The sequence below is a fragment of the Helianthus annuus genome, chromosome 12 (assembly GCF_002127325.2).
Source record: "Helianthus annuus cultivar XRQ/B chromosome 12, HanXRQr2.0-SUNRISE, whole genome shotgun sequence".
In the NCBI taxonomy this organism is placed as follows: domain Eukaryota; kingdom Viridiplantae; phylum Streptophyta; class Magnoliopsida; order Asterales; family Asteraceae; genus Helianthus; species Helianthus annuus.
In genome coordinates, this window is record NC_035444.2 from 69,994,160 (window position 1) to 70,006,778 (window position 12,619).

Sequence of the window (12,619 nt, forward strand, 5' to 3'; positions counted from 1 at the left end):
TACAGCAGGCGCATTAATTGTAATTGCGAATTGCAATTAATGAAGAGAGAGAGTGTCAGACGGGCACGGGGGCGTGTCCAGCGGACACGGGGCCGTGACCAGCCTTCTGTTCAGCCTATAAATAGGAGTGCTTGGTTTCATTCCAACTCATCCCTTGGCACACCACCTCTCTCACACTTCATCCACCATCCACCACCACCATAACACCATCATCCACCACCATCATCCATTGTCCATCGTAGAGTGTGTGAGTCGTCTCGGGATCCAAGATTGATAGTAAGAGTTCTTGACAATCAAGGCCATGTTTGCCTAAGTCTCTTACATCACTTGGTGAAGACAAGTGTTTAGTATAATACTTTTTATTTTTAATCTTTTGCACTTTTTATTTGGTTTTGTATTAATGACTTTAATAACTAGTTGTTTATGTTGAAGGTGATCTTTCCTTATCGTTTGTCCGTGGTGTCTTGGCATTATTTTACTGTCTATATAAAATAAAAGATTTTCACCATTCATATCTCCACGGTCTATATGGAGGTATGTTGGCTACCTGGTCGGGGGTTAAGGGAACGGTTTGGTAAGGGTCTTGCCCTTGTTCAGCGTTTAGAGGTCCTGCAAGGGACCTGGGTCAAATTTAGTAGGATCTCCTTCAATGCCCATAGGTATTGGATGGCGGGGATCCAAAGTCTTTGACCCCCTCATAAGTTAACTACTATTAATACTATAACCCGGCTATTTAGGACTGTATCCCTGCTGACTCAGACTACTTAGCCGAGGGTAACGTCACCGCCAAAAGCGGGGCCTACCACAATTTGCATTAATAACTTAATTCATTATCTTCCAATAATCCAACCCTTTAGGATTGTATCCTTGCTGACTCAAACTACTGGGTTGAGGGTAACGTCGCCTTCAAAAGAGGGGCCTACTACAATAACTAAGATAATCTCTTAAACAAGTGCAAAAGTGCGAAAATAATCAAAGGTTATACTAATACACGAGTCGGATCCAAGTGATTCATCTTGTCTATCTGTTTTTATTTTATTTTTTATTTTTCAGCATTTAGTTAGTTTTTATATTCTTAGTTTAAAAATATTTTTCTAACTTTTTGATTTGATTAGACGTTGAGGATAAACCGGTACTAAAATCTCTTGTGTTCTTGGACGACCTCGGTATCTTACCAACACTATACTACGTCCACGATGGGTGCACTTGCCCATATGTGTGTTTAGTGTTAGTAAATATCGTGTTTTATAAATTTAAAACTTGGCTAAAGGTGTAAAAAGGGCTTAATTATATTATAAAAATATATTACACTACACACGCATCAAGTTTTTGGCGCCGTTGCCGGGGACACAAGGATTTTAAGAAAGTTAGGAATCAATGGCCTAATCATATTTTTATTTTTCTTTTTAATTTTTTAGGATTTTCTTAGTTTTTCAGCTTCTGCAGAGCTCAGCACGGGCCGTGCCTGGTCGGACACGGGCCGTGCCCAGCATCGTTACTGGCAGTTTTTAGTTTTCCAAGTTACAGAAGGCTGACCACGGGGCCGTGTCGGTGCAACACGGGGCCGTGTCCAACTTCCAGTAACTGGGATCTGGAAAACAATCACTGTAACTCCGACCACGGGCCGTGTTCACTGAACACGGGGCCGTGGTGAACCTTCTGACCAACATTCTTTTCTATTTTTATTGCAGGACTTGGAACCAGACGCCAATCTTACATAGTGTATGAGCTCCAGTTCTAATAGGGATATAAAAGAACCTCTAGAAGAACCCGAACGCTTTCTCAGAAAAAGACTAAAAGCTAAAAACCAAGAGAAAGTTTCGGGTGATCTACCTCCAATGGCGGACCAACGTACCCTCATGGATTACCTACGACCCACCGTAGGTAACCTAGGCGCTGCTATAAATGCACCGAATGTCGAAGCAAATAACTTCGAACTTCGACCGCACTTGATACAAATGCTCCAAAACTCCGCAACTTTCCATGGGCTTGCGGACGAGGATCCCCATCTACATATTACTAATTTCTTAGAAATATGTGATACCTTTCGGATCAATGGAGCATCAAATGACGCCATCCGCCTCCGAATGTTTCCTTTCTCATTAAAATACCGAGCGAAAGCTTGGCTCAACGCCCTCCCAGCTGGATCGGTAAACACCTGGGATGAACTAGCCCAAAAATTTCTATATAAGTATTTCCCTCCCGCTAAAACAGCTAAATTAATGACTGAAATTAATACATATTCACAAGAGGACGGGGAATCCTTATATGAAACTTGGGAAAGGTTCAAGGAGTTATTACGCAAGTGTCCACATCACGGCCTTGCGATATGGCAACAAGTATCCACTTTCTATAATGGATTGTTGCCACATACAAGGCAGACACTTGATTCTAGCTCCGGGAGACTTTTAGGTAATCGACGCCCGCATGAAATATATAACCAAATTGAGGAAATTGCTCAAACCAATTTTCAATGGCACACCCCCCGAGGCAATAAATCTATTGCCCCGTGCGCCCATAAGGTCGATGAAAGCACTTCCTTACAAGCCCAAATCGAGGCCCTTTCTTCAAAAATAAAAAAATTGGAAATGACAAAAACAGTCTCGGTTATGGCTTGTGAAGGGTGTGGTGGGTCACATGAAAATTGGAGTTGTATGAAAGAAACGGACGATCAACAAGAATTGGTAAACTACATTGATAATAGACCTAGGCCGTCGGGTCCTCCAACGGGAACTTACAACCAAGGATGGCGAAACCACCCAAACCTTGGTTGGAGAGAACCCGGCAATAGTAGTAACCAACAAACCCAACGAACAAACTTTCAACAACCAAGAAATGAGTCACAAAATTTCACTCAACAACAAAGTGGACGAGAAAGGCTTGAAGATACTGTATCTCGCCTCATCTCCGACACTGAAAAGAAAAACTCAGAAAGATTTCTACAATTAGAATCAAATTTTAGAAATCAACAAGCTAGTATTCAAAACATAGAAAAACAATTAAATCAAATAGCTCAAATTTTTGCCGAGAGACCGCAAGGCGCATTACCTAGCAATACCGAAACAAACCCAAAAGCACAAGTTCATCTCATCACGCTACGAAACCGCACCGTAGGGCCTGCAGAAGCGCCACCGCCAACAGAAGAAACGGTACCGACACCTCTGCATGAAAAGAACTCCCCTCCATCACCAGAGCCTGCCAAAGTTCCTCAAGTTCCGTACCCCGGTAGGTTAATTCGTCAGAAGACCAATGAGCAATTCGCGAAGTTCGAAAGTCTATTAAAGCAATTGCATGTCAATATTCCTTTTATTGAGGTCCTAACCCAAATGCCCAAATACTCTAGGTTCATGAGGGACTTCCTCACTCATAAAAAGAAAATTGAAAATTTGCAATTAGTCAATTTAGGCGAAGAATGCTCTGCCCTCGTACTCAATAAACTTCCCCAAAAGAAAATCGATCCCGGAAGCTTCACGATTCCTTGCTCAATAGGGGAGTCCCCCGTTCGTAATGCCCTAGCCGACCTTGGGGCTAGCATTAAACTCATGCCCTCATCAATGTTTAAAAGACTCGGCCTGGGAACCACGAGTCCTACAAAAATGAGCATACAACTCGCTGATCGATCCGTCAAATTCCCACAAGGTGTCATTGAAAATGTCTTGGTAAAGGTAAGCAGATTCGTCTATCCAGCCGACTTTGTCATACTCAATATGGAGGAAGACACCGAGGTCCCCCTCATACTAGGGAGACTATTTCTTGCCACCGCACAAGCGGTGGTAGATATGAATGACGGAACACTCACCTTGAGGTATGGGGATGATGAAGTAAAACTCGGAGTTGGGAAGAGAATAGAGGACGACGACCCGGTCAACTACATGAAGGTTATTGATTCGAGCTTGGATGCTGCTCTCCGACGGTGTAATATGGGACGCCACGCATCCTACTCAGAAAATATATGACCTCACATTGGGTCTAGCCAAGGACCCTTATAAACGTGGCGCACCAGGGAGGCATTCCGCGGAACTATCCTTAGTTTAGTTTAATCTTTTAGTTTTAATTTGCAGGAATAAAACACACTCGTGGTGGTAATGGATGAAAAAGGGAACGAGAAAAATGGCCCCATGGACAAAGAACGAAGCAACCCGACACAAATCTCCATTACAGAAGGCTCAACACGGGCCGTGCTCAACCAACACGGCCCCGTGCTGAACCACCTGCAGAAAAAACGCCCAGTTCAGGTAACTGGACACGGGCCGTGTTCACCAGACACGCCCCCGTGTCCAGGCTTCTGTCTCATTTCTTTAATTTCTGTTACTGGCACCTGAACACGGGGCCGTGTCCGGTCCCCACGGGGCCGTGTCCAGACTGCCAGTAACATAAATCTTTGCTTTTAACACCACATTACACATCTAATCAACCTAAAAATTTATTTTTGGGACACATTGAGGACAATGTGTAATTTAAGTGTGGGGGGAAGCTAACACTTTGAAATTTTGCAAGTCCTAACAACAAGCCTTACACAAAACTCTATTGGAACCGCTAAACACCCCAAATTTTTTCAAAAATTTTTTTTTTTTCAATTTTTTTTTCTTTTTACTTGTCTGAAGTTTAAGTTAGGAATCCCAAGATTAATAAGGTTATATTTTTATAAAATTTACAACCGAGAGCGTCGTGATAACAAGAACCAACATAAGAAAATTATGAAATGGCATAACAAGTCTAGTTAAAATTTGATTATATATGCTTGATCACATTAAAACCCATTCCCACAAAAGTGAGTTTTGAGCTTTTATTGAGCATACAAATTTACATCTTTAGACTAAATGCTCATTTTTCGTTTCTTGTGTGAATAGCCGCTTGGTTCTTACAACTCTAGAACTTGCCACGACGATTCATTCCCGGTCCTTACCAACTTAAACCCAAGTAAGTAAATGATAGAGGCATTAGGACTAACCATTTTTCTTTCTACAACATTATTTTTCAATTTTTTTTTACCACCTACCCAAAATCCCCTAGTTAACCCCTTTGAGCCTAAACCTTTCGTTTCTTTACCCTAAACCCTTTTTACCCACCAAAAAAAAAAAAAACTCTTTTTATATTTTTTTTCACCTTTTATTTTAGTAACAAGCTCGGTTTTTCACAAGCCCGTTCTTTTATTTGACTAAAATAAAAAAAAATGATGGTGAAGTTAAAAACAAACAAAGTTATACAAACAAAAGCTTGTTTGGAGAAATACTTCAAAATAAAAAGTCACTAAAAACAAAATGTGTTACGAAAATCGACGCTTTTTACGCTTTTCGCCCTTTTACTAACCACTAACCCAACCACCCACCTTTAGCCCAAGCCTAACCCTTCACCCAAAAAGTCCTCTTGATATTTACAAAGGTATAAAGTTAAAAAGGAGGAGGATTGATTGCTTGGCAAGCCTATGGAAGGCGTAAGTTCCATGCCGCTCTCGAGTGATTCACTAAAAATACACCTTCGGCCGAGTGTTGAGTGATTTCTCCCGTGAGGTATGTGAACTTGTATATAAATGAAATTTTAAAAAGGCATGTTATGCCCAAATAAGTAATTTGTCCTATGAAACGTTCTAAATAAATCATAACGAATAGGATTGTAAATAAATAAAAATAAAACCTAAAAAGATCTTGGATTCCCGACACTCTATGACAAGCCAAAAACCTTCTCTTCTACCCATTCCATTTGGGAGTGTAAGCCACATTTAAAGAGTTTTGCTTGAGGACAAGCAAAAGTTCAAGTGTGGGGGTATTTGATGTGTGTAAAATACAACATATAAATTACATGTGTAAAATACAACATATAAATTACATCAAATAAGGCATAAAACTAACCCTTTTTAAGTACTAATGTTGGAAAAAGAGTGTTTTTGTCTTCCTTTTGTATTTTCAGGATGAAATGAGCTCAAATTCACAAAAGAAGGAAAAAGACAGCTAATTCTAACATAAATACAAGAAAAGAAATAAAAGTAGACTGCCCGAACCCTCAACGGCATCCTCCCAAGCAAAGAAGAGAAAACAGAAGCCTGAACACGCCCGTGCTCAGCCAGCACGGGGCCGTGCCCAAGAAGCAGCAGAAAAGACAAACCTGTAGAAGCTTCTATTGCCCACCACGGGGCCGTGTCCAGTGAGCACGGGGGCATGGCGAAAGTACAGCAGGCGCATTAATTGTAATTGTGAATTACAATTAATGAAGAGAGAGAGTGTCAGACGGGCACGGGGGCGTGTCCAGCGGACACGGGGCCGTGCCCAGCCTTCTGTTCAGCCTATAAATAGGAGTGCTTCGTTTCATTCCAACTCATCCCTTGGCACACCACCTCTCTCACACTTCATCCACCATCCACCACCACCATAACACCATCATCCACCACCATCATCCATTGTCCATCGTAGAGTGTGTGAGTCGTCTCGGGATCCAAGATTGATAGTAAGAGTTCTTGACAATCAAGGCCATGTTTGCCTAAGTCTCTTACATCACTTGGTGAAGACAAGTTTTTAGTATATTACTTTTTATTTTTAATCTTTTGCACTTTTTATTTGGTTTTGTATTAATGACTTTAATAACTAGTTGCTTATGTTGAAGGTGATCTTTCCTTATCGTTTGTCCGTGGTGTCTTGGCATTATTTTACTGTCTATATAAAATAAAAGATTTTCACCATTCATATCTCCACGGTCTATATGGAGGTATGTTGGCTACATGGTCGGGGGTTAAGGGAACGGTTTGGTAAGGGTCTTGCCCTTGTTCAGCGTTTAGAGGTCCTGCAAGGGACCTGGGTCAAATTTAGTAGGATCTCCTTCAATGCTCATAGGTATTGGATGGCGGGGATCCAAAGTCTTTGACCCCCTCATAAGTTAACTACTATTAATACTATAACCCGGCTATTTAGGACTGTATCCCTGCTGACTCAGACTACTTAGCCGAGGGTAACGTCACCGCCAAAAGCGGGGCCTACCACAATTTGCATTAATAACTTAATTCATTATCTTCCAATAATCCAACCCTTTAGGATTGTATCCTTGCTGACTCAAACTACTGGGTTGAGGGTAACGTCGCCTTCAAAAGAGGGGCCTACTACAATAACTAAGATAATCTCTTAAACAAGTGCAAAAGTGCGAAAATAATCAAAGGTTATACTAATACACGAGTCGGATCCAAGTGATTCATCTTGTCTATCTGTTTTTATTTTATTTTTTATTTTTCAGCATTTAGTTAGTTTTTATATTCTTAGTTTAAAAACATTTTTCTAACTTTTTGATTTGATTAGACGTTGAGGATAAACCGGTACTAAAATCTCTTGTGTTCTTGGACGACCTCGGTATCTTACCAACACTATACTACGTCCACGATGGGTGCACTTGCCCATATGTGTGTTTAGTGTTAGTAAATATCGTGTTTTATAAATTTAAAACTTGGCTAAAGGTGTAAAAAGGGCTTAATTATATTATAAAAATATATTACACTACACACGCATCAGTAAGTATCTCTAACTTGGCATCTATATTTACGTTACGATTGAATAAACATGATTAGGGTTCTTTATTTTGACCCATGTTTAATGATATAATCAACATCAATGGCTGTGATGGTGGCATACTGGATGGTGCGAAAAAAGTATAGATATAGTGTAATTGGTAGAATAACTGAGAATGAGGGTATGGTAGTAGCATGAAGCTTGAGAATATAAGTCGATGAGAGCATTGAGAACACCGTTTCATGAAAAGTGACTAAGTCATTAAGTGTAGCTTTGAAGAGTGTAAGGATTGTAATGTCGATATCCTTGATGGCTAGGGGCATATCCGATGAAAATACAAGGGATGAGTATAGGTGAGACTTTATATAGTCGAATACCCCTAACAGACAGGTGGCAATGACTATGCAAAGGTTTACGAGTAAAGTGTTGTGAGTTAAGGATGCTAAAAATAATAAGCATGTAGGCTTGAAAGTACCACACAAATGACAATGAGTATGCAAAGGTTTACGAGTAGTAGCAAAAGTACGAAAGATGTTGAAAACAATTAGAAGGATGACCAAGCAGTGAATACCACAACTCATAAGCAATTGTCATAGTAGCGAAACTCAGGGACGACTAGACCTATGTGCAGGGTGGGCAATCGTATAGAGCCCACTATTTCGGGTGGCCTATAATTGTTAAAAAAATTATAAAAAAGACTTTACGGTGCAATGGATGAGTGTCGTTGCTCTAGCCGTTTGGGATAGTAAACAAAAATCAAATTTAAAAAAATACTTATAATTTTGAGTAAATTACAACTTTTGTCCTTTATGTTTACATCAAATTACAGGCGGTGTCCTTTGTCTTTAAAATTGACGGGTTTTGTACTTAATGTTTCAAAATTTTGCACGTTATGTCTTTTAGGCCAAACCCAGTTAAATTTTTTGGTTAAATCAAATTACAAAAGGGTATTTTAGTCTTTTCGCCCATTTATTGAATATTATTTAAAAATAAAACAATATATATTATATCTCTTTACACCACCACCACCATCAACCCACCACCACTACCTTAACCGCCATCAACCACCACCACCACCACCACCACCCGTCACCCACCCACCTACCAATAAATTCGTTCAACCTAACATGCCATATGCGTATCACAAATATATAATTACTGCATCTTTTTTACACAAATTAAAATATCCAACACATATGGATTTATGAATGCTGAAGCAAGAAAGTCTAACAAAGCTATGCAAACAAAACATACAAATTTAAAAAAATGTCATCATCTCATCAAAATATCATAGCTTAGCAAATGACCCGAGACAAATTTTATATCCAAAACAAAATAATCAGATCTCATTCTACCAAATTCTTACCCAAATAACTATCAATCTTCAACAGAGACCAAAGAAAAACAAAGAAATCCAAATCCCTGTATATAATCCAAACCCCCTTTTTGCTTAGATCTGTTATCGTCACATCCCCCAAATCGATGATGTTCTTGTTGATCGAGTCCCAAATCGAATGCATCGGACATCATTGTTCAACCATCTGCGCCGACAAGCACTTTCGGTTTAGGTCCTGGTTCAATCAATTAGCGGCGATGACAGTAGGTGGAGTGGGAGAGGAGTGCGTCGGAAAAAGGGAAGGGAATCTGAACAAAGGGGTTCATGGCGGAGAATGGAAGGGGGTGAAGTTTGGTTGGTTTTGTTCAGGCGGCCGGAAATTGCAGGAGGCGATGGTGGTAATGGTTGTGGTGGCTGTGAATGAGGAGAGAGATCAGATTAGAGTGAGGGAAGAGAGAAAGTTAGAGTGAAAGAGAGAGAGTGTAGGAAGGTAAAACTCTTTTTTTTTTATTTTACAAACTAGTCCCTATCTATATATTATTTACATAATAACCCTTGGAATAGTGAAATGACAAAAATGCCATCATGTGTATGGCACATGACCATATTTAACCAAAAAAAAAAAAAAAAAACTGTGTTAGGCTCAAAAGCACATACCGTGCAAGATTTTGAAATATTAAGTATAAAACCTGTCAATTTTAAAGACAAAGGACACCGCCTGCAATTTGGTGTAAACATAAAGGACAAAACTTGTAATTTACTCTATAATTTTTTTACCTATAAATACCCATCTCAAACTTCATTTTTTCCACAAATATTTACAAATCTTCTTCAACCAAACTCACACCAAATAACAAATCTTCTTCAACCAAACCCACATCAAAAAAACCGAACATGGTGCATTGGACAGAGGAGAAGGAGATCGCACTTGTGACATCGATTGTCGATGCACAACGTACGCTACAACGCGGTCAAACCGCATATTTGGGACATGTGTTCCAACAATACCAACAACACATTGGAAACGTTCGTCACAATTTAAATGTCTGCCAATACAAGTGGCGTAAACTCAAACCAAAGCTGGATTGGTTTAAAGTTTGTTTCGATCGTGTCCCTGCGGGCGATTTAAGCCACGACGATTGAGTGGAGATCGCGAAGATCGAATGGAGGCACGACGGGAATTCGGAATTTAAGTGGGTTCCCACTTTAACATTTACCGAACTCTGTATTTTTTTTAGGATTTAGTAACTACTTTTTTTAAAAAAAATTAGGATTTAATAAGTAGGTTTTTTTTTTAATTTTTAGGATGTTATGTAACTTTTTTTTTAAATTTATACGTTTGTGTTTTATTATATAAATGTCAACTATATAAAAAAATATAAAAAACCAACATGGCACCCCAACGCTGTCTGGCCACGCCGCTTCCACACTCCACTTTTTTGGGGTGGTCTGGTGGAGCCCACACTCGCCACATGTCGAGCAATGCCCCTAACTGAAGCCCCCACACCCCATAGTCTAAGGGGTGTTCACCTCTTGTGGAGAGGTAAATTTTCCACCCAACCAATCGTTTTTTTGTCATGTCAACTCCCCTTTCTAAGTCTTCTCTTGCACAAAAACATAAGGGGTGGTCACCTCTCTTTGGTAGAGGTAAACTATTTTTTTTTTCTTTTTTTATAAATTAGTATTAATAAATAAAACATATTTTTAACAGCATAAAAGTACAATAAATTTAAAAAAAACATTAAATTAAATTAAAAATAATTAAAATTACATTTAATTAAAATAAATTAATCTAAATAAAATTATTAGCTAAATAAATTAATCTAAATAAATTAACAAAATAAAAGTATAATAAGTGTTTATTTAAAAGGCCAGCGTCATATTCAACGGTCATAATTATTCAAATAGTCAAAAATTGGTTTGGTGATTAATCACCGATTTCGACCTCTCCGTGCCGCACCCTTTACCGCTTCCACCCGTGCATCTTTAGGAGAAGTTGTTTTTTGTTTTTTATTTTTATTTTTTTTAAACTTTCCTCAATGTTTTTTCATATAAAGCCTAAATTAGTAACTTTTTTTTTTTGCTTTGCTCTGTGTTGGGCTTTAGAAATGCAACCCAATTGGTAAGATTGTCAAAATATTTATGACTTAATTGAGAACGAAATATTAGAAAGTATGAACCATGAAGGTTAATCAACAATTTTGTTTAAAAATGCTAATAGAGCCTCACAATTCATCCAAGTGTTTCAAATAAAACATTTTGCTAAAATAGTTTTTTTTTAATTGTTATCATCTTGTCATAATTATCGTTAGGGGTGTCAACCATCTCGGGTTAGGGGTTAGCAGGTTGGCGAACCCGACTCATATTATTACTCGTTTCAAAGATTTCAACCCTAACCCGCACACACACAAATATGGGTCAACCCAAATACGACCGGTTTAACCTATTTCTTTAAATGAGTCATAAATGTTGATGAGTTATAAGCGGAATGTTATGTTGTAAACATGTTATCGGTAACATGTTTAATGGTGATATAAGTGGCAAAAGAAGATAATATGGTGTGATAAAACTAACATTGTTATAACTAACCATGTATACTGAAAAACGAGAAAAAAACAAAAATATAAAAGTTTCTTTTTTAATACTTAAGCGGGTTAATGGGTCAACCTGAACTCCATGTGTTTTTATTACGGGTCAACCTGACCCAATTTTTAAACGGGTCGTGTTAGTCGACCCAAATGCGATGTATCTCCGAAGTTGGATATCCATGTGCTAGCCGAATGACACGTATTCGATAAAGAGGAAATGGGCTCAACTGTTAATCCAAAATATAAATGATCTAGTTGTCGAGATGTACCATTGGTGAAGCATTTAGGACTACCAGGAACCAGGCTATGGCCCAGAAAGTGAGCCCAAAATTAATTGGTGATGAAGAAACTATTGACCCACTAATACAGAAATCAAAACGTGAGCCTGCTGGATCACAAAATTACCTGTCTGTTGAACATTTTCTAGACTCATCACACACTCTTAAGGCTGTCACAATATATGACATATGCAACGCTAATACTACTAAGAATACTTTAGAGCAAGTTTGATTTCTCAATTGAATAACATCACCAACATACGAATGCTTGATATTTCCTAGGTCAAGCCCATGATGCAAGCTCAATTAAAAAAAAAAAAAAAAAGAAGAAAACTAAGATGATAATCATAAGAGTTAGGGTGTCCCTACTCCCTAGCCCATGATGCCAGCCCAACAACCCACACCCCATGGGCCATGATTGTTGTTGCAAATAGAGGTGCACAAAATAATCGGATAATTAATCTTAATTCTTAACCGGTTATTAACCGAAACTATAACCGGTTATTAACTGAAACTGTAACTGGTTAATAACCAATTTAGGAATAACCGGTTAATTAACCGAACTGGTTAAAGTAATTAACCGGACCGGTTAAAAAAATAACCGGTTAAAGTAATAACCGGTTAAAGTCAAAAAGTCAAATTAACCAGCATAACCGGTTATTAAAATTAACCGGTTTGTGCACCTCTACTCGTCCTAGCCTGTAATTGCAATATGCATCCCAACAAATTATAGGTTTTAAACTAAAACACATGATAATCAGGTATAGAAGCTCATCACATCTCATCAAATGTATAATTGTTAAATACAGAACATCTACTACTATATATAGAGCTAATTGATAAACGGACTCGTGCTGGTGTAACTGACTCAACAAACTCTAACATACTTAACAACAGAATACATATAATATACACTAATAGAACTTTTGA

At 38.6% G+C, this 12,619-nt stretch overlaps 1 non-coding gene across 1 annotated transcript; it reads right to left on the bottom strand.

Moving 5' to 3' along the window:
- Window positions 1-2,216: 2,216 nt before the first annotated feature.
- On the bottom strand, window positions 2,217-2,323 carry LOC118485160. Its single transcript, XR_004875465.1, has one exon. It is a non-coding gene; the product is annotated as a small nucleolar RNA R71 (small nucleolar RNA).
- Window positions 2,324-12,619: the final 10,296 nt, after the last annotated feature.